Consider the following 21,534-nt stretch of genomic DNA (forward strand, 5'->3'; position numbering starts at 1 on the left):
AGGAGAGGGAGAAGGAGTCTGAGAGAGGGAAGGAGAGGTAGAAGGAGTCTGGGAGAGGGAGAGAGGGAAGGAGAGGGAGAAGGAGTCTGAGAGAGGGAAGGAGAGGTAGAAGGAGTCTGGGAGAGGGAGAGAGGGAAGGAGAGGGAGCAGGAGTCTGGGAGAGGGAGAGAGAGAACGAGAGGAAGAAGGAGTCTGGGAGAGGAAGAGAGGGAGAGAGGGAGAAGGAGTCTGGGAGAGGGAGAGAGGGAACGAGAGGAAGAAGGAGTCTGGGAGAGGAAGAGAGGGAGAGAGGGAACGAGAGGGATGATAATGATGTTTGAGGAGGAAGGGTACATAGGAAAACGAAAATAAGTGAGATGTGAGTGAGATGGAGGGATGGGGGAGAGATGGAGAGATGGAGGGAGACCCAGGGATCCCTTCCCTCTGCAGCCTGTTGTGTTCTATCCATCAGCGTTGCCGTGAGCGACAGGTTGTATTTATGATGGATGTTCAGTATAATAGCCTTTGGTTTGGTATGCAGGCATAATCAGCTGCTTAATTCACTGATGCAGGGGGACCCAGGTCTCTCTCTATTATTCTCTCTCTTTGTTTTTCTTCTTACACTCCTTCTTCCCTCCCTCCCTCCAACTCAATTCCCCTCCTTACCCTGCTCTCCACCTCTTTCTTCTCAATCTCTTCAAAAGAGAAGATGAGAGAGAGGTGCCCCTCTTTGAGCGGACATCTTTAAAGAAACAGAAAGCAGGGATGGAGAAGAAACACACCATTTACCATGCATGTCATGTCCATTTACTGTGTTACTGCCTCTCTCTCTCTCTCTCTCTCTCTCTCTCTCTCTCTCTCACACACACTCAACCCCTCCCCCATACACACCTACACCCCCCCCTCTTGGCATTCTCTCAACCAGCTTCACCTGGAATGCTTTTCCAACAGTTTTGAAGGAGTTCCCACATATGCTGAGCACATGTTGGCTGCTTTTCCTTCACTCTGCGGTCCAACTCATCCTAAACCATCTCAATTGGGTTGAGGTCGGGTGATTGTGGAGGCCAGGTCATCTGATGCAGCACTCCATCACTCTCTTTGTTGGTCAAATAGCCCTTACACAGCCTGGAGGTGTGTTGTGTCATTGTCCTTTTGAAAAACAAATGACAGTCCCACTATGTGCAAACCAGATGGGATGGCATATCAGTGCAGAATGCTGTGGTAGCCATGCTGGTTAAATAAATCACAGACAGTGTCACCAGCAAAGCACCCCACACCATCCCACCTCCTCCATGCTTCACAGTGGGAACCACACATGCGGAGATCATCCGTTCACCTACTCTGCGTCTCACAAAGACACGGCCATTGGAACCAAAAATCTCAAATTTGGACTCATCAGACCAAAGGACAGATTTCCACCGGTCTAATGTCTGTTGCTCGTGTTTCTTGGCCCAAGCAAGTCTTCTTCTTACTGCTGTGCTTTAGTAGTGGTTTCTTTGCAGTAATTCAACCATGAAGACCTCATTCACACAGTCTCCTATGAACAGTTGATGTTGAGATGTGTCTGTCATTTGAACTCTGTGAAGCATTTATTTTGGCTGCAATTTCTGAGGCTGGTAACTCTTATGAACTTATTCTCTGCAGCAGAGGTAAGTCTGGGTCTTGCTTTCCTGTGGCGGTCCTCATGAGAGCCAGTTTCATCATAGTGCTTGATGGTTTTAGCGACTGCACTTGAAGAAACTTTCAAAGTTCTTGAAATGTTCCGTATTGACTAACGTTCATGTCTTAAAGTAATGATGGACTGTCATTTCTCTTTGCTTATTTGAGCTGTTCTTGCCATATTTGAGCTGTTCTTGGTCTTTTACCAAATAGGGCTATATTCTGTATACCACACATACCTTTTCACAACACAACTGACTAGCTCAAATGCATTAAGAAGGAAAAAAATTCCACAAATGAACTTTTAAAAAGGCACACCTGTTAATTGAAATGCATTCCAGGTAACTTCCCCATGAAGATGGTTGAGAGAATGCCAAGAGTGTGCAAAGCTGTCATCAAAGCAAAGGGTGGCTACTCTGAAGAATCTCAAATCTCAAATATATTTTTATTTGTTTAACACTTTTTTGTTTACTACATGATTCCATATGTGTTATTTTATAGTTTTCTACATTCTACAATGTAGAAACTAGTAAAAACAAAGAAAAACCCTGCAATGAGTAGGTGTGTCCAACCTTTTGACTGGAATTGTATTACAACTAGTTATTTATTTATACATATTTCTAATCAGAACGCCGTCCGATGGGAAATCTCCATATCCTGATCATTTGTATATCCACCACCACCTCCAGATCCAGCAGGCTGGGGCACGTTCCCTCTCCCAGCCACAGTGACCCTCTCTGGGCTAGACGAGCTGGGCAGACCAGGCCAGCTCTGGGGATCAGCTGGTGAAGCAGGCCTTTATAATGCCTCTGTTATTGGACTGGAGGAAATAGATCAACACTTAACATTGCAGTCTGCAGCCCTGAGGTCCTAAAATACTGCACACACTCACACCACACACACACTCACATGTGTGCACGCACACACACTCACACGTGTGCATAGACACACACTCACACGTGTGCAGACACACACACACACACACTCACACGTGTGCACACACACACACTCACACGTGTGCATACACACACACTCATACAGACAAAGGTAAAGTCCTACTGGTTTGAGATTCAATTCTTGTTTGCCATGTCGCCTGTTTAAGTTAGAATTTTTGTCCAAGCTGACAAGTGATCAAACATCTCCCTCAAATATTATCTCTCTTCTTTCCTCCTCTCCTCTTCCTCCCTTCCTTTCCCACCTGCCTTCCCTCTCCCTCTTCCTCTCTTCTCTTATTCCCTCTCTATCTCGCCCTTCCTCTCCCCCTTGGTGTTCTTGTTGTTGCTGCTGCTGTCTGGGTCTGTGTGCATTTGCCCTCTCACATTGATCTATAATGGACGGATTTCCATCTCGTTTGATGCCCGACTTCAAAGCCACTGTGATTATGATTCCGATCACACCGGCGAAGTAAAATGGAATTATCATTGGCACCAGGGAGAGTCAGGAGAGAAGGTCAGGGTTGGCTGGGGTAGAGGTAGTGTGGAGCTCCCTAACACGGAGGGCAAACTAATGGGACGAAGGGAGGGTGGGAGGGAGGGAGGGAGGTAGAGAAGGAAGAAAAGAGGGAGAGTTGTCCTGATGTCCTTTCTATATTATTTGATAGAGCATTGAGCTTATAACTCCAGAATAGTGGGTTTGATTCACAGGACCACCAATACGTGGTCCTGTGAAAAACCTCAGCTAAATGGCATATATTGTTTATATATTATGAGATGCAGGAAGGAAGAGGCGAGGGAGGGAGGGAGAGGATAGAGAGAAGGGTTGGGTGGGCTACTTTCTAAATGTAATTGATTACAGTTACTAGTTATGTCCAAAACTGTAATCAGTAACATAACTTGGATTACCCAAACACAATAACTTAATCTGATTACTTTTGGATTACTTTCCCTTTAAGAGGCAATATTAGAAGAAGACAAAAGTAATTCATTTAACGCATTTGGTGTGTCATCATAGTGGTCTCTGACATTTTTTTGTCCATTAAAATTACAACAAATTGATCAGAATTTCAGTGTAGACCTTGTTAATGTTGTAAATTACTATTGTAGCTGGAAACAGCAGATTTTTTAATGGAATATCTACATAGGGGTACAGAGGCCCATTATCAGCAACCATCACTCCTGTGTTCCAATGGCACATTGTGTTAGCTAATCCAAGTTTATAATTTTGTGCTGATTAAAGAAGCAATTAAACTGGCCTTCTTTAGACTAGTTTAGTATCTGGAGCATCAGCATTTGTGGGTTCGATTACAAGCTAAAATGGCCAGAAACAAAGCATTTTCTTCTGAAACTCGTCAGTCTATTCTTGTTCAGAGACATGAAGGCTATTCCATGCGAGAAATTGTCAAGAAACTGAAGATCTCGTAAAATGCTGTGTGCTACTCCCTTCACAGAACAGCTCAAATTGGCTCTAACCAGAATAAAATAGGAGTTGGAGACCCCGGTGCACAAGTGAGCAAGAGGACAAGTACATTAGTGTGTCTAGTTTGAGAAACAGACGCCTCACAAGTCCTCAACTGGCAGCTTCATTAAATAGTACCCAGAAAACACCAGTCTCAACTTCAACAGTGAAGAGGCCTACATAAGAACCATAGGATAATATTAACAATGTGTATAAACACTGGATGACTGACAGGGGGCGCTGTTTTGAAGCCACTACGAAGCCATTTTAGTATTTCTCCTCCAGTGTAAAATTAGTATTTCTCCAATGTAAAACAAAAAGATTTTGGAAGCTATAGAAATGCATTTATTAAAGTTTACATTGATTTTTGCCAAGTATATTCTACTACACCTTAATGCATACTTTTAAATTATATTATGTGAACTAAACATACAAATCAAGATTTTTTTTTAGAGAGTACTAATGTTACTGTCCCAACTAGAGAAAAAATACTAATGCATGTAATTTTGTCCTTGAAGCATTGGAGAACTGCTCCTTCTCAGGAGTACCAATATGGCGGCTGCTTCAAACCTCTCAATGGCCAGTACATACAGTAGCATCAACAATCCATGATCGGGTTACAGTAGAACGGGTTACAGTAGAACGGACCAATACAGTATAGTAGCTTACATACAGTATTTGTATTAATGGCTTTGCATAAAGTATCCAAGACCGCCCTCACGTGGTTGATTACACACGTCGTAGTGGCCTGAAAAAGCAACATTGGAGTGTGATGCTGTCAACCTCTACTGCGATCTCAGAGCCGAGGATCCACACGGTGAACTGCGTGTCGGGACCAGAGAGAGAACCAACCGAACAGGCTTCTGTCATCCTTCTCATTCCGCCCAAGCCCCGGCTGAAGTCCGTCGCGGTAGGTTATACCGTGCATTTTTTACCGTTCTAATCATCATGCGTTTTGCCGCGCCCTGAATAGCGGTCCATCTCTCCAATAATGGGATACGCGTTGCGATTTAGGTAGCATAATATAGCGTGGATGCATGATAGGCCTCTATATTTTCAAGTATCGTTTAAGATCCATACATTCGTATGTTTTTAGCAGTTTGTGGTAGCCCAAGCTTTTACAGCATCATGTCTGATTAGTCTGATCGTGTCATATGTTGTTTTATAGCCGACAGCAGCATCATTCACAACATGAAACCAGTTCATATTCATGTTGGACTAAATAATAACACACAGGCCTGTTTGGTTTGTTCTGTTACAGCCAATCTATTAAACTAACTATTTGACTAGGCTTAATACCAATGAATCTAGTTTGTTTTGGGTGTTTGATGTAATCCCTCTTTGTTGTTTACGATTGGAAATGGATGAAACAACAATAAACTGGGTTTAATACCACGCGATGGCAGCATTGTAACCAAGTCCGGGGTTCTTGAGAAAATGCATTGTCACTGTTCTGATGGGATCATCTGATGTCTTAACTCTATTAAACAAACAGGTTGATTTTGAGGTATTTTTATATATAGAGAGAGGAAGCTGCAAGACTGAAGTTTAAGATGTTAATGATGATCCCAAGATCCAAAGGCTTTACACAACACTCACAACAATTAGTCTTCATCCTCTTGTTTTGTAGGTGACTCTGATCCTGCACATAAAATGACCCTCCTCTTTGAAGCTCATCCTGACTGATCGTTATGTCATCTGTGATGTCTATGTCAGAATGTGGGAATCTCTGAACTCTGGTCCTTGTTGTTTTTAGGTGTGAACTTTGAACTCTGCTGAGGTGATCTGACAGGATTAGACAGACAAACAGCCAGACAGACTCAGACAGACTGTCCTCTAGCTGCCACCATGGGCTCCCTCGCCACCACTGCCACCCTGCTGTCCTTACTGCTACTGGGAGCTGTGACGGCCAGACTAGACACTAAAAACACCAAGACAGGTAAGGGACCAGGGACACGATGTTGCTGGCTGGTGGCCCTGAGCAACACATTTGACATTTGAGTCATTTAGCAGATGCTCTTATCCAGAGCGACTTGCAGGAGTAATTACAGTAGGGTTATTTACCTTGCTCTAGGGCACTTCGACAGATTTATCACCTAGTTGGCTCGGGGATTCAAACCAGCGACCTTTCGGATTCTGGCCCAACGCACTTAACCATTAGGCTTCCTGCCGCCCCCAACAAAAGGGCTCAGAGGGACTTTCCTTGGATGGTTATTTTCCCTGTATGGCCAATCCAGCCAGTAATGAAAATGTATTATTTAGGGGCTCACTGGGTTCCAAAGCTCTTAACATTGAAAGGAGGAACTCACATCCACTAGACAGGACACCAGGACAGGGAAGGGAAGGGGCCTGTTTATCCACTATACAGGACACCAGGACAGTTAAGGGGCCTGTTTATCCACTAGACAGGACACCAGGACAGTTAAGGGGCCTGTTTATCCACTATACAGGACACCAGGACAGGGAAGGGGCCTGTTTATCCACTAGACAGGACACCAGGACAGGGAAGGGGCCTGTTTATCCACTAGACATGACACCAGGACAGTTAAGGGGCCTGTTTATCCACTAGACAGGACACCAGGACAGGGAAGGGGCCTGTTTATCCACTAGACAGGACACAAGGACAGGGAAGGGGCCTGTTTATCCACTAGACAGGACACCAGGACAGGGAAGGGGCCTGTTTATCCAGTAGACAGGACACCAGGACAGGGAAGGGGCCTGTTTATCCACTAGACAGGACACCAGGACAGGGAAGGGGCCTGTTTATCCACTAGACAGGACACCAGGACAGGGAAGGGGCCTGTTTATCCACTAGACAGGACACCAGGACAGGGAAGGGGCCTGTTTATCCACTAGACAGGACACCAGGACAGGGAAGGGAAGGGGCCTGTTTATCCACTAGACAGGACACCAGGACAGCTAAGGGGCCTGTTTATCCACTAGACAGGACACCAGGACAGGGAAGGGAAGGGGCCTGTTTATCCACTAGACAGGACACCAGGACAGGTAAGGGGCCTGTTTATCCACTAGACAGGACACCAGGACAGGGAAGGGAAGGGGCCTGTTTATCCACTAGACAGGACACCAGGACAGGGAAGGGAAGGGGCCTGTTTATCCACTAGACAGGACACCAGGACAGGTAAGGGCCTGTTTATCCACTAGACATGACACCAGGACAGGGAAGGGGCCTGTTTATCCACTAGACAGGACACCAGGACAGGTAAGGGCCTGTTTATCCACTAGACATGACACCAGGACAGGGAAGGTAAGGGGCCTATTTATCCACTAGACAGGACACCAGGACAGGTAAGGGGCCTATTTATCCACTAGACAGGACACCAGGACAGGTAAGGGAAGGGGCCTGTTTATCCACTAGACAGGACACCAGGACAGGTAAGGGAAGGGGCCTGTTTATCCACTAGACATGACACCAGGACAGGTAAGGGAAGGGGCCTGTTTATCCACTAGACAGGACACCAGGACAGGTAAGGGAAGGGGCCTGTTTATCCACTAGACATGACACCAGGACAGGGAAGGGCCTGTTTATCCACTAGACAGGACACCAGGACAGGGAAGGGACCTGTTTATCCACTAGACATGACACCAGGACAGGTAAAAGGGGCCTGTTTATCCACTAGACAGGACACCAGGACAGGTAAGGGAAGGGGCCTGTTTATCCACTAGACAGGACACCAGGACAGGTAAGGGAAGGGGCCTGTTTATCCACTAGACATGACACCAGGACAGGTAAGGGAAGGGGCCTGTTTATCCACTAGACAGGACACCAGGACAGGTAAGGGAAGGGGCCTGTTTATCCACTAGACATGACACCAGGACAGGGAAGGGCCTGTTTATCCACTAGACAGGACACCAGGACAGGGAAGGGACCTGTTTATCCACTAGACATGACACCAGGACAGGTAAAAGGGGCCTGTTTATCCACTAGACAGGACACCAGGACAGGTAAGGGAAGGGGCCTGTTTATCCACTAGACATGACACCAGGACAGGGAAGGGCCTGTTTATCCACTAGACATGACACCAGGACAGGTAAAAGGGGCCTGTTTATCCACTAGACATGACACCAGGACAGGTAAAAGGGGCCTGTTTATCCACTAGACAGGACACCAGGACAGGTAAGGGAAGGGGCCTGTTTATCCACTAGACATGACACCAGGACAGGGAAGGGACCTGTTTATCCACTAGACATGACACCAGGACAGGTAAAAGGGGCCTGTTTATCCACTAGACAGGACACCAGGACAGGTAAGGGAAGGGCTTGTTTATCCACTAGACAGGACACCAGGACAGGTAAGGGAAGGGCCTGTTTATCCACTAGACAGGACACCAGGACAGGTAAGGGGCCTGTTTATCCACTAGACAGGACACCAGGACAGGTAAGGGAAGGGCCTGTTTATCCACTAGACAGGACACCAGGACAGGTAAGGGGCCTGTTTATCCACTAGACAGGACACCAGGACAGGTAAGGGAAGGGCTTGTTTATCCACTAGACAGGACACCAGGACAGGGAAGGGGCCTGTTTATCCACTAGACCGGACACAAGGACAGGGAAGGGGCCTGTTTATCCACTAGACAGGACACCAGGACAGGGAAGGGAAGGGGCCTGTTTATCCACTAGACAGGACACCAGGACAGGGAAGGGGCCTGTTTATCCACTAGACAGGACACCAGGACAGGGAAGGGGCCTGTTTATCCACTAGACAGGACACAAGGACAGGGAAGGGAAGGGGACTGTTTATCCACTAGACAGGACACCAGGACAGGGAAGGGGCCTGTTTATCCACTAGACAGGACACAAGGACAGGACAGGGAAGGGGACTGTTTATCCACTAGACAGGACACCAGGACAGGGAAGGGGCCTGTTTATCCACTAGACAGGACACCAGGACAGGGAAGGGGCCTGTTTATCCACTAGACAGGACACAAGGACAGGACAGGGAAGGGGACTGTTTATCCACTAGACAGGACACCAGGACAGGGAAGGGGCCTGTTTATCCACTAGACAGGACACCAGGACAGGGAAGGGGCCTGTTTATCCACTAGACAGGACACCAGGACAGGTAAGGGGCCTGTTTATCCACTATACAGGACACAAGGACAGGGAAGGGGCCTGTTTATCCACTATACAGGACACAAGGACAGGGAAGGGGCCTGTTTATCCACTATACAGGACACCAGGACAGGTAAGGGAAGAGGCCTGTTTATCCACTAGACAGGACACCAGGACAGGGAAGGGGCCTGTTTATCCACTATACAGGACACAAGGACAGGTAAGGGAAGAGGCCTGTTTATCCACTAGACAGGACACCAGGACAGGTAAGGGAAGGGGCCTGTTTATCCACTAGACAGGACACCAGGACAGGTAAGGGAAGGGGCCTGTTTATCCACTATACAGGACACCAGGACAGGTAGGGGAAGAGGCCTGTTTATCCACTAGACAGGACACCAGGACAGGTAAGGGAAGGGGCCTGTTTATCCACTAGACAGGACACCAGGACAGGGAAGGGAAGGGGACTGTTTATCCACTAGACAGGACACCAGGACAGGTAAGGGAAGGGGCCTGTTTATCCACTAGACAGGACACCAGGACAGGGAAGGTAAGGGGCCTATTTATCCACTAGACAGGACACCAGGACAGGGAAGGGGCCTGTTTATCCACTAGACAGGACACCAGGACAGGGAAGGGGCCTGTTTATCCACTAGACATGACACCAGGACAGGGAAGGGGCCTGTTTATCCACTATACAGGACACCAGGACAGGGAAGGGGCCTGTTTATCCACTAGACAGGACACCAGGACAGGGAAGGGGCCTGTTTATCCACTAGACAGGACACCAGGACAGGACAGGGAAGGGGCCTGTTTATCCACTAGACAGGACACCAGGACAGGGAAGGGGCCTGTTTATCCACTAGACAGGACACCAGGACAGGGAAGGGGCCTGTTTATCCACTATACAGGACACCAGGACAGGGAAGGGGCCTGTTTATCCACTAGACAGGACACCAGGACAGGGAAGGGGCCTATTTATCCACTAGACAGGACACCAGGACAGGGAAGGGAAGGGGCCTGTTTATCCACTAGACAGGACACCAGGACAGGTAAGGGAAGGGGCCTGTTTATCCACTAGACAGGACACCAGGACAGGTAAGGGAAGGGGCCTGTTTATCCACTAGACAGGACACCAGGACAGGTAAGGGAAGGGGCCTGTTTATCCACTAGACAGGACACCAGGACAGGTAAGGGAAGGGGCCTGTTTATCCACTAGACATGACACCAGGACAGGTAAGGGAAGGGGCCTGTTTATCCACTAGACAGGACACCAGGACAGGTAAGGGAAGGGGCCTGTTTATCCACTAGACATGACACCAGGACAGGGAAGGGCCTGTTTATCCACTAGACAGGACACCAGGACAGGGAAGGGACCTGTTTATCCACTAGACATGACACCAGGACAGGTAAAAGGGGCCTGTTTATCCACTAGACAGGACACCAGGACAGGTAAGGGAAGGGGCCTGTTTATCCACTAGACATGACACCAGGACAGGGAAGGGCCTGTTTATCCACTAGACATGACACCAGGACAGGTAAAAGGGGCCTGTTTATCCACTAGACATGACACCAGGACAGGTAAAAGGGGCCTGTTTATCCACTAGACAGGACACCAGGACAGGTAAGGGAAGGGGCCTGTTTATCCACTAGACATGACACCAGGACAGGGAAGGGACCTGTTTATCCACTAGACATGACACCAGGACAGGTAAAAGGGGCCTGTTTATCCACTAGACAGGACACCAGGACAGGTAAGGGAAGGGCTTGTTTATCCGCTAGACAGGACACCAGGACAGGTAAGGGAAGGGCCTGTTTATCCACTAGACAGGACACCAGGACAGGTAAGGGGCCTGTTTATCCACTAGACAGGACACCAGGACAGGTAAGGGAAGGGCCTGTTTATCCACTAGACAGGACACCAGGACAGGTAAGGGGCCTGTTTATCCACTAGACAGGACACCAGGACAGGTAAGGGAAGGGCTTGTTTATCCACTAGACAGGACACCAGGACAGGGAAGGGGCCTGTTTATCCACTAGACATGACACCAGGACAGGGAAGGGAAGGGGCCTGTTTATCCACTATACAGGACACCAGGACAGGGAAGGGGCCTGTTTATCCACTAGACAGGACACCAGGACAGGGAAGGGGCCTGTTTATCCACTAGACAGGACACCAGGACAGGGAAGGGGCCTGTTTATCCACTAGACAGGACACCAGGACAGGGAAGGGAAGGGGCCTGTTTATCCACTAGACAGGACACCAGGACAGGGAAGGGGCCTGTTTATCCACTAGACAGGACACCAGGACAGGGAAGGGAAGGGGCCTGTTTATCCACTAGACAGGACACCAGGACAGGTAAGGGCCTGTTTATCCACTAGACATGACACCAGGACAGGGAAGGGAAGGGGCCTGTTTATCCACTAGACAGGACACCAGGACAGGTAAGGGCCTGTTTATCCACTAGACATGACACCAGGACAGGGAAGGTAAGGGGCCTATTTATCCACTAGACAGGACACCAGGACAGGTAAGGGAAGGGGCCTGTTTATCCACTAGACAGGACACCAGGACAGGGAAGGGGCCTGTTTATCCACTAGACAGGACACCAGGACAGGACAGGGAAGGGGCCTGTTTATCCACTAGACAGGACACCAGGACAGGGAAGAGGCCTGTTTATCCACTAGACAGGACACCAGGACAGGTAAGGGGCCTATTTATCCACTAGACAGGACACCAGGACAGGTAAGGGAAGGGGCCTGTTTATCCACTAGACAGGACACCAGGACAGGTAAGGGAAGGGGCCTGTTTATCCACTAGACATGACACCAGGACAGGTAAGGGAAGGGGCCTGTTTATCCACTAGACAGGACACCAGGACAGGTAAGGGAAGGGGCCTGTTTATCCACTAGACATGACACCAGGACAGGGAAGGGCCTGTTTATCCACTAGACAGGACACCAGGACAGGGAAGGGACCTGTTTATCCACTAGACATGACACCAGGACAGGTAAAAGGGGCCTGTTTATCCACTAGACAGGACACCAGGACAGGTAAGGGAAGGGGCCTGTTTATCCACTAGACAGGACACCAGGACAGGTAAGGGAAGGGGCCTGTTTATCCACTAGACATGACACCAGGACAGGTAAGGGAAGGGGCCTGTTTATCCACTAGACAGGACACCAGGACAGGTAAGGGAAGGGGCCTGTTTATCCACTAGACATGACACCAGGACAGGGAAGGGCCTGTTTATCCACTAGACAGGACACCAGGACAGGGAAGGGACCTGTTTATCCACTAGACATGACACCAGGACAGGTAAAAGGGGCCTGTTTATCCACTAGACAGGACACCAGGACAGGTAAGGGAAGAGGCCTGTTTATCCACTAGACAGGACACCAGGACAGGGAAGGGGCCTGTTTATCCACTATACAGGACACAAGGACAGGTAAGGGAAGAGGCCTGTTTATCCACTAGACAGGACACAAGGACAGGTAAGGGAAGGGGCCTGTTTATCCACTAGACAGGACACCAGGACAGGTAAGGGAAGGGGCCTGTTTATCCACTAGACAGGACACCAGGACAGGTAGGGGTAGAGGCCTGTTTATCCACTAGACAGGACACCAGGACAGGTAAGGGAAGGGGCCTGTTTATCCACTAGACAGGACACCAGGACAGGGAAGGGAAGGGGACTGTTTATCCACTAGACAGGACACCAGGACAGGTAAGGGAAGGGGCCTGTTTATCCACTAGACAGGACACCAGGACAGGGAAGGTAAGGGGCCTATTTATCCACTAGACAGGACACCAGGACAGGGAAGGGGCCTGTTTATCCACTAGACAGGACACCAGGACAGGGAAGGGGCCTGTTTATCCACTATACAGGACACCAGGACAGGGAAGGGGCCTGTTTATCCACTAGACATGACACCAGGACAGGTAAAAGGGGCCTGTTTATCCACTAGACAGGACACCAGGACAGGTAAGGGAAGGGCTTGTTTATCCGCTAGACAGGACACCAGGACAGGTAAGGGAAGGGCCTGTTTATCCACTAGACAGGACACCAGGACAGGTAAGGGGCCTGTTTATCCACTAGACAGGACACCAGGACAGGTAAGGGAAGGGCCTGTTTATCCACTAGACAGGACACCAGGACAGGTAAGGGGCCTGTTTATCCACTAGACAGGACACCAGGACAGGTAAGGGAAGGGCTTGTTTATCCACTAGACAGGACACCAGGACAGGGAAGGGGCCTGTTTATCCACTAGACATGACACCAGGACAGGGAAGGGAAGGGGCCTGTTTATCCACTATACAGGACACCAGGACAGGGAAGGGGCCTGTTTATCCACTAGACAGGACACCAGGACAGGGAAGGGGCCTGTTTATCCACTAGACAGGACACCAGGACAGGGAAGGGGCCTGTTTATCCACTAGACAGGACACCAGGACAGGGAAGGGAAGGGGCCTGTTTATCCACTAGACAGGACACCAGGACAGGGAAGGGGCCTGTTTATCCACTAGACAGGACACCAGGACAGGGAAGGGAAGGGGCCTGTTTATCCACTAGACAGGACACCAGGACAGGTAAGGGCCTGTTTATCCACTAGACATGACACCAGGACAGGGAAGGGAAGGGGCCTGTTTATCCACTAGACAGGACACCAGGACAGGTAAGGGCCTGTTTATCCACTAGACATGACACCAGGACAGGGAAGGTAAGGGGCCTATTTATCCACTAGACAGGACACCAGGACAGGTAAGGGAAGGGGCCTGTTTATCCACTAGACAGGACACCAGGACAGGGAAGGGGCCTGTTTATCCACTAGACAGGACACCAGGACAGGACAGGGAAGGGGCCTGTTTATCCACTAGACAGGACACCAGGACAGGGAAGAGGCCTGTTTATCCACTAGACAGGACACCAGGACAGGTAAGGGGCCTATTTATCCACTAGACAGGACACCAGGACAGGTAAGGGAAGGGGCCTGTTTATCCACTAGACAGGACACCAGGACAGGTAAGGGAAGGGGCCTGTTTATCCACTAGACATGACACCAGGACAGGTAAGGGAAGGGGCCTGTTTATCCACTAGACAGGACACCAGGACAGGTAAGGGAAGGGGCCTGTTTATCCACTAGACATGACACCAGGACAGGGAAGGGCCTGTTTATCCACTAGACAGGACACCAGGACAGGGAAGGGACCTGTTTATCCACTAGACATGACACCAGGACAGGTAAAAGGGGCCTGTTTATCCACTAGACAGGACACCAGGACAGGTAAGGGAAGGGGCCTGTTTATCCACTAGACAGGACACCAGGACAGGTAAGGGAAGGGGCCTGTTTATCCACTAGACATGACACCAGGACAGGTAAGGGAAGGGGCCTGTTTATCCACTAGACAGGACACCAGGACAGGTAAGGGAAGGGGCCTGTTTATCCACTAGACATGACACCAGGACAGGGAAGGGCCTGTTTATCCACTAGACAGGACACCAGGACAGGGAAGGGACCTGTTTATCCACTAGACATGACACCAGGACAGGTAAAAGGGGCCTGTTTATCCACTAGACAGGACACCAGGACAGGTAAGGGAAGAGGCCTGTTTATCCACTAGACAGGACACCAGGACAGGGAAGGGGCCTGTTTATCCACTATACAGGACACAAGGACAGGTAAGGGAAGAGGCCTGTTTATCCACTAGACAGGACACAAGGACAGGTAAGGGAAGGGGCCTGTTTATCCACTAGACAGGACACCAGGACAGGTAAGGGAAGGGGCCTGTTTATCCACTAGACAGGACACCAGGACAGGTAGGGGTAGAGGCCTGTTTATCCACTAGACAGGACACCAGGACAGGTAAGGGAAGGGGCCTGTTTATCCACTAGACAGGACACCAGGACAGGGAAGGGAAGGGGACTGTTTATCCACTAGACAGGACACCAGGACAGGTAAGGGAAGGGGCCTGTTTATCCACTAGACAGGACACCAGGACAGGGAAGGTAAGGGGCCTATTTATCCACTAGACAGGACACCAGGACAGGGAAGGGGCCTGTTTATCCACTAGACAGGACACCAGGACAGGGAAGGGGCCTGTTTATCCACTATACAGGACACCAGGACAGGGAAGGGGCCTGTTTATCCACTAGACAGGACACCAGGACAGGGAAGGGGCCTGTTTATCCACTAGACATGACACCAGGACAGGGAAGGGAAGGGGCCTGTTTATCCACTATACAGGACACCAGGACAGGGAAGGGGCCTGTTTATCCACTAGACAGGACACCAGGACAGGGAAGGGGCCTGTTTATCCACTAGACAGGACACCAGGACAGGGAAGGGGCCTGTTTATCCACTAGACAGGACACAAGGACAGGGAAGGGGCCTGTTTATCCACTAGACAGGACACAAGGACAGGGAAGGGGCCTGTTTATCCACTAGACAGGACACCAGGACAGGTAAGGGGCCTGTTTATCCACTAGACATGACACCAGGACAGGGAAGGGCCTGTTTATCCACTAGACATGACACCAGGACAGGTAAAAGGGGCCTGTTTATCCACTAGACAGGACACCAGGACAGGTAAGGGAAGGGGCCTGTTTATCCACTAGACATGACACCAGGACAGGGAAGGGCCTGTTTATCCACTAGACATGACACCAGGACAGGTAAAAGGGGCCTGTTTATCCACTAGACATGACACCAGGACAGGTAAAAGGGGCCTGTTTATCCACTAGACAGGACACCAGGACAGGTAAGGGAAGGGGCCTGTTTATCCACTAGACATGACACCAGGACAGGGAAGGGACCTGTTTATCCACTAGACATGACACCAGGACAGGTAAAAGGGGCCTGTTTATCCACTAGACAGGACACCAGGACAGGTAAGGGAAGGGCTTGTTTATCCACTAGACAGGACACCAGGACAGGTAAGGGAAGGGCCTGTTTATCCACTAGACAGGACACCAGGACAGGTAAGGGGCCTGTTTATCCACTAGACAGGACACCAGGACAGGTAAGGGAAGGGCCTGTTTATCCACTAGACAGGACACCAGGACAGGTAAGGGAAGGGCTTGTTTATCCACTAGACAGGACACCAGGACAGGGAAGGGGCCTGTTTATCCACTAGACATGACACCAGGACAGGGAAGGGAAGGGGCCTGTTTATCCACTATACAGGACACCAGGACAGGGAAGGGGCCTGTTTATCCACTAGACAGGACACCAGGACAGGGAAGGGGCCTGTTTATCCACTAGACAGGACACCAGGACAGGGAAGGGGCCTGTTTATCCACTAGACAGGACACCAGGACAGGGAAGGGAAGGGGCCTGTTTATCCACTAGACAGGACACCAGGACAGGGAAGGGGCCTGTTTATCCACTAGACCGGACACAAGGACAGGGAAGGGGCCTGTTTATCCACTAGACAGGACACCAGGACAGGGAAGGGAAGGGGCCTGTTTATCCACTAGACAGGACACCAGGACAGGGAAGGGGCCTGTTTATCCACTAGACAGGACACCAGGACAGGGAAGGGGCCTGTTTATCCACTAGACAGGACACAAGGACAGGGAAGGGGCCTGTTTATCCACTAGACAGGACACCAGGACAGGGAAGGGGCCTGTTTATCCACTAGACAGGACACCAGGACAGGTAAGGGGCCTGTTTATCCACTATACAGGACACAAGGACAGGGAAGGGGCCTGTTTATCCACTATACAGGACACAAGGACAGGGAAGGGGCCTGTTTATCCACTATACAGGACACCAGGACAGGTAAGGGAAGAGGCCTGTTTATCCACTAGACAGGACACCAGGACAGGGAAGGGGCCTGTTTATCCACTATACAGGACACAAGGACAGGTAAGGAAGAGGCCTGTTTATCCACTAGACAGGACACCAGGACAGGTAAGGGAAGGGGCCTGTTTATCCACTAGACAGGACACCAGGACAGGTAAGGGAAGGGGCCTGTTTATCCACTAGACAGGACACCAGGACAGGTAGGGGTAGAGGCCTGTTTATCCACTAGACAGGACACCAGGACAGGGAAGGGAAGGGGCCTGTTTATCCACTAGACAGGACACCAGGACAGGGAAGGGAAGGGGACTGTTTATCCACTAGACAGGACACCAGGACAGGTAAGGGAAGGGGCCTGTTTATCCACTAGACAGGACACCAGGACAGTGAAGGTAAGGGGCCTATTTATCCACTAGACAGGACACCAGGACAGGGAAGGGGCCTGTTTATCCACTAGACAGGACACCAGGACAGGGAAGGGGCCTGTTTATCCACTATACAGGACACCAGGACAGGGAAGGGGCCTGTTTATCCACTAGACAGGACACCAGGACAGGGAAGGGGCCTGTTTATCCACTAGACATGACACCAGGACAGGGAAGGGAAGGGGCCTGTTTATCCACTATACAGGACACCAGGACAGGGAAGGGGCCTGTTTATCCACTAGACAGGACACCAGGACAGGGAAGGGGCCTGTTTATCCACTAGACAGGACACCAGGACAGGGAAGGGGCCTGTTTATCCACTAGACAGGACACAAGGACAGGGAAGGGGCCTGTTTATCCACTAGACAGGACACAAGGACAGGGAAGGGGCCTGTTTATCCACTAGACAGGACACCAGGACAGGGAAGGGGCCTGTTTATCCACTAGACAGGACACCAGGACAGGGAAGGGACCTGTTTATCCACTAGACAGGACACCAGGACAGGGAAGGGAAGGGGCCTGTTTATCCACTATACAGGACAGGGAAGGGAAGGGGCCTGTTTATCCACTAGACAGGACACCAGGACAGGGAAGGGGACTGTTTATCCACTAGACAGGACACCAGGACAGGGAAGGGAAGGGGCCTGTTTATCCACTAGACAGGACACCAGGACAGGGAAGGGGCCTGTTTATCCACTAGACCGGACACAAGGACAGGGAAGGGGCCTGTTTATCCACTAGACAGGACACCAGGACAGGGAAGGGGCCTGTTTATCCACTAGACAGGACACCAGGACAGGTAAGGGAAGGAGCCTGTTTATCCACTAGACAGGACACCAGGACAGGGAAGGGGCCTGTTTATCCACTAGACAGGACACAAGGACAGGGAAGGGGCCTGTTTATCCACTAGACATGACACCAGGACAGGGAAGGGGCCTGTTTATCCACTAGACAGGACACCAGGACAGGGAAGGGGCCTGTTTATCCACTAGACATGACACCAGGACAGGGAAGGGGCGTGTTTATCCACTAGACAGGACACCAGGACAGGGAAGGGGCCTGTTTATCCACTAGACATGACACCAGGACAGGGAAGGGGCGTGTTTATCCACTAGACAGGACACAAGGACAGGTAAGGGGCCTGTTTATCCACTAGACAGGACACAAGGACAGGGAAGGGGCGTGTTTATCCACTAGACAGGACACCAGGACAGGGAAGGGAAGGGGCCTGTTTATCCACTAGACAGGACACCAGGACAGGGAAGGGAAGGGGCCTGTTTATCCACTAGACAGGACAGGGAAGGGAAGGGGCCTGTTTATCCACTAGACAGGACACCAGGACAGGGAAGGGGCCTGTTTATCCACTAGACAGGACACCAGGACAGGGAAGGGAAGGGGCCTGTTTATCCACTAGACAGGACAGGGAAGGGAAGGGGCCTGTTTATCCACTAGACAGGACACCAGGACAGGGAAGGGAAGGGGCCTGTTTATCCACTATACAGGACAGGGAAGGGAAGGGGCCTGTTTATCCACTAGACAGGACAGGGAAGGGAAGGGGCCTGTTTATCCACTAGACAGGACAGGGAAGGGAAGGGGCCTGTTTATCCACTAGACAGGACACCAGGACAGGGAAGGGGACTGTTTATCCACTAGACAGGACACCAGGACAGGTAAGGGAAGGGGCCTGTTTATCCACTAGACAGGACACCAGGACAGGGAAGGGAAGGGGCCTGTTTATCCACTAGACAGGACAGGGAAGGGAAGGGGCCTGTTTATCCACTAGACAGGACACCAGGACAGGGAAGGGAAGGGGCCTGTTTATCCACTAGACAGGACAGGGAAGGGGCCTGTTTATCCACTAGACCGGACACAAGGACAGGGAAGGGGCCTGTTTATCCACTAGACAGGACACCAGGACAGGGAAGGGGCCTGTTTATCCACTAGACAGGACAGGGAAGGGAAGGGGCCTGTTTATCCACTAGACAGGACACCAGGACAGGGAAGGGGCCTGTTTATCCACTAGACCGGACACAAGGACAGGGAAGGGGCCTGTTTATCCACTAGACAGGACACCAGGACAGGGAAGGGGCCTATTTATCCACTAGACAGGACACCAGGACAGGTAAGGGAAGGGGCCTGTTTATCCACTAGACAGGACACCAGGACAGGGAAGGGGCCTGTTTATCCACTAGACCGGACACAAGGACAGGGAAGGGGCCTGTTTATCCACTAGACAGGACACCAGGACAGGGAAGGGGCCTGTTTATCCACTAGACAGGACACCAGGACAGGTAAAGGAGCCTGTTTATCCACTAGACAGGACACCAGGACAGGGAAGGGGCCTGTTTATCCACTAGACAGGACACAAGGACAGGGAAGGGGCGTGTTTATCCACTAGACAGGACACCAGGACAGGGAAGGGGCCTGTTTATCCACTAGACAGGACACAAGGACAGGGAAGGGGCCTGTTTATCCACTAGACATGACACCAGGACAGGGAAGGGGCCTGTTTATCCACTAGACAGGACACCAGGACAGGGAAGGGGCCTGTTTATCCACTAGACAGGACACCAGGACAGGGAAGGGGCCTGTTTATCCACTAGACATGACACCAGGACAGGGAAGGGGCGTGTTTATCCACTAGACAGGACACAAGGACAGGGAAGGGGCCTGTTTATCCACTAGACAGGACACAAGGACAGGGAAGGGGCGTGTTTATCCACTAGACAGGACACCAGGACAGGGAAGGGAAGGGGCCTGTTTATCCACTAGACAGGACACCAGGTAAGGGAAGGGGCCTGTTTATCCACTAGACAGGACACCATGTTATGAACTTGAGTGAAGACCCAAAAGCGGTTTTAACAGAAAACAGAGTTCTTTAATGAAAAAACAGGAATGGCATAAATCCTCTTCCAACGTTGTCAGCGGAACAAAAAGAACGTTAGTATAGTGCAGGTGGCACCTGCCAGGCAGACTCCGACAGGACAGGACAAGGTGGAAGCAAACGAGACGACAGCTTGCTTCTGGCATCAAAAAACACAAACAAGAATCAGACACTGAAAGTAGCAGGAACAGAGAAAGAAATAGAGACCTAATCAGAGGGGGAAGAGAGAACAGGTGTGAAAGAGTGAATGAGCTAGTTAGAGGAGATGTAGAACAGCTGAAGAATGAGAGACAGAGAAGGTAACCTAAAAAGACCAGCAGAGAGAGAGAGTGAAGAGAAAGGACAGGAACAGACATAACAAGACATGACAGTACCCCCCCCCACTCACCGAGCGCCTCCTGGCGCACTCGAGGAGGAAACCTGGCGGCAACGGAGGAAATCATCGATCAGCGAACGGTCCAGCACGTCCCGAGAGGGAACCCAACTCCTCTCCTCAGGACCGTACCCCTCCCAATCCACTAGGTACTGATGACCACGGCCCCGAGGGCGCATGTCCAAAATCTTACGAACCCTGTAGATGGGTGCGCCCTCGACAAGGATGGGGGGGGAGGGACGAGCGGGGGCGCGAAGAACGGGCTTAACACAGGAGACATGGAAGACCGGGTGAACGCGACGAAGATAGCGCGGAGAAGAAGTCGCACTGCGACAGGATTAATGACCTGGGAAATACGGAACGGACCAATGAACCGCGGGGCCAACTTGCGAGAAGCTGTCTTAAGGGGAAGGTTCTGAGTGGAGAGCCATACTCTCTGACCGCAACAATATCTAGGACTCTTGGTCCTACGCTTATTAGCGGCCCTCACAGTCTGCGCCCTATTACGGCAAAGTGCCGACCTGACCCCTTCCAGGTGCGCTCGCAACGCTGGACAAAAGCCTGAGCGGAGGGGACGCAGGACTCGGCGAGCTGAGATGAGAACAGCGGAGGCTGGTACCCGAGGCTACACTGAAAAGGGGATAGACCGGTAGCAGACGAGGGAAGCGAGTTGTGGGCGTACTCTGCCCAGGGGAGCTGTTCTGACCAAGACGCAGGGTTACGAAAAGAAAGACTGCGTAAAATGCGACCAACAGTCTGATTGGCCCGTTCGGATTGACCGTTAGACTGGGGATGAAAGCCGGACGAGAGACTGACGGAAGCCCCAATCAAACGGCAAAACTCCCTCCAAAATTGAGACGTGAACTGCGGGCCTCTGTCGGAAACGACGTCAGACGGAAGGCCATGAATTCGGAAAACATTCTCGATAATGATCTGAGCCGTCTCCTTAGCAG

The 21,534-nt window shown here is 50.8% G+C and overlaps 1 pseudogene; it reads left to right on the top strand.

The window, feature by feature from the left end:
- Positions 1-21,534, top strand: part of LOC135538474 (coagulation factor X-like) — a 40,870-nt pseudogene that overhangs the window by 8,101 nt on the left and 11,235 nt on the right.

The sequence above is a fragment of the Oncorhynchus masou genome, unplaced genomic scaffold (assembly GCF_036934945.1).
Source record: "Oncorhynchus masou masou isolate Uvic2021 unplaced genomic scaffold, UVic_Omas_1.1 unplaced_scaffold_971, whole genome shotgun sequence".
Classification (NCBI taxonomy): Eukaryota; Metazoa; Chordata; class Actinopteri; order Salmoniformes; family Salmonidae; genus Oncorhynchus; species Oncorhynchus masou.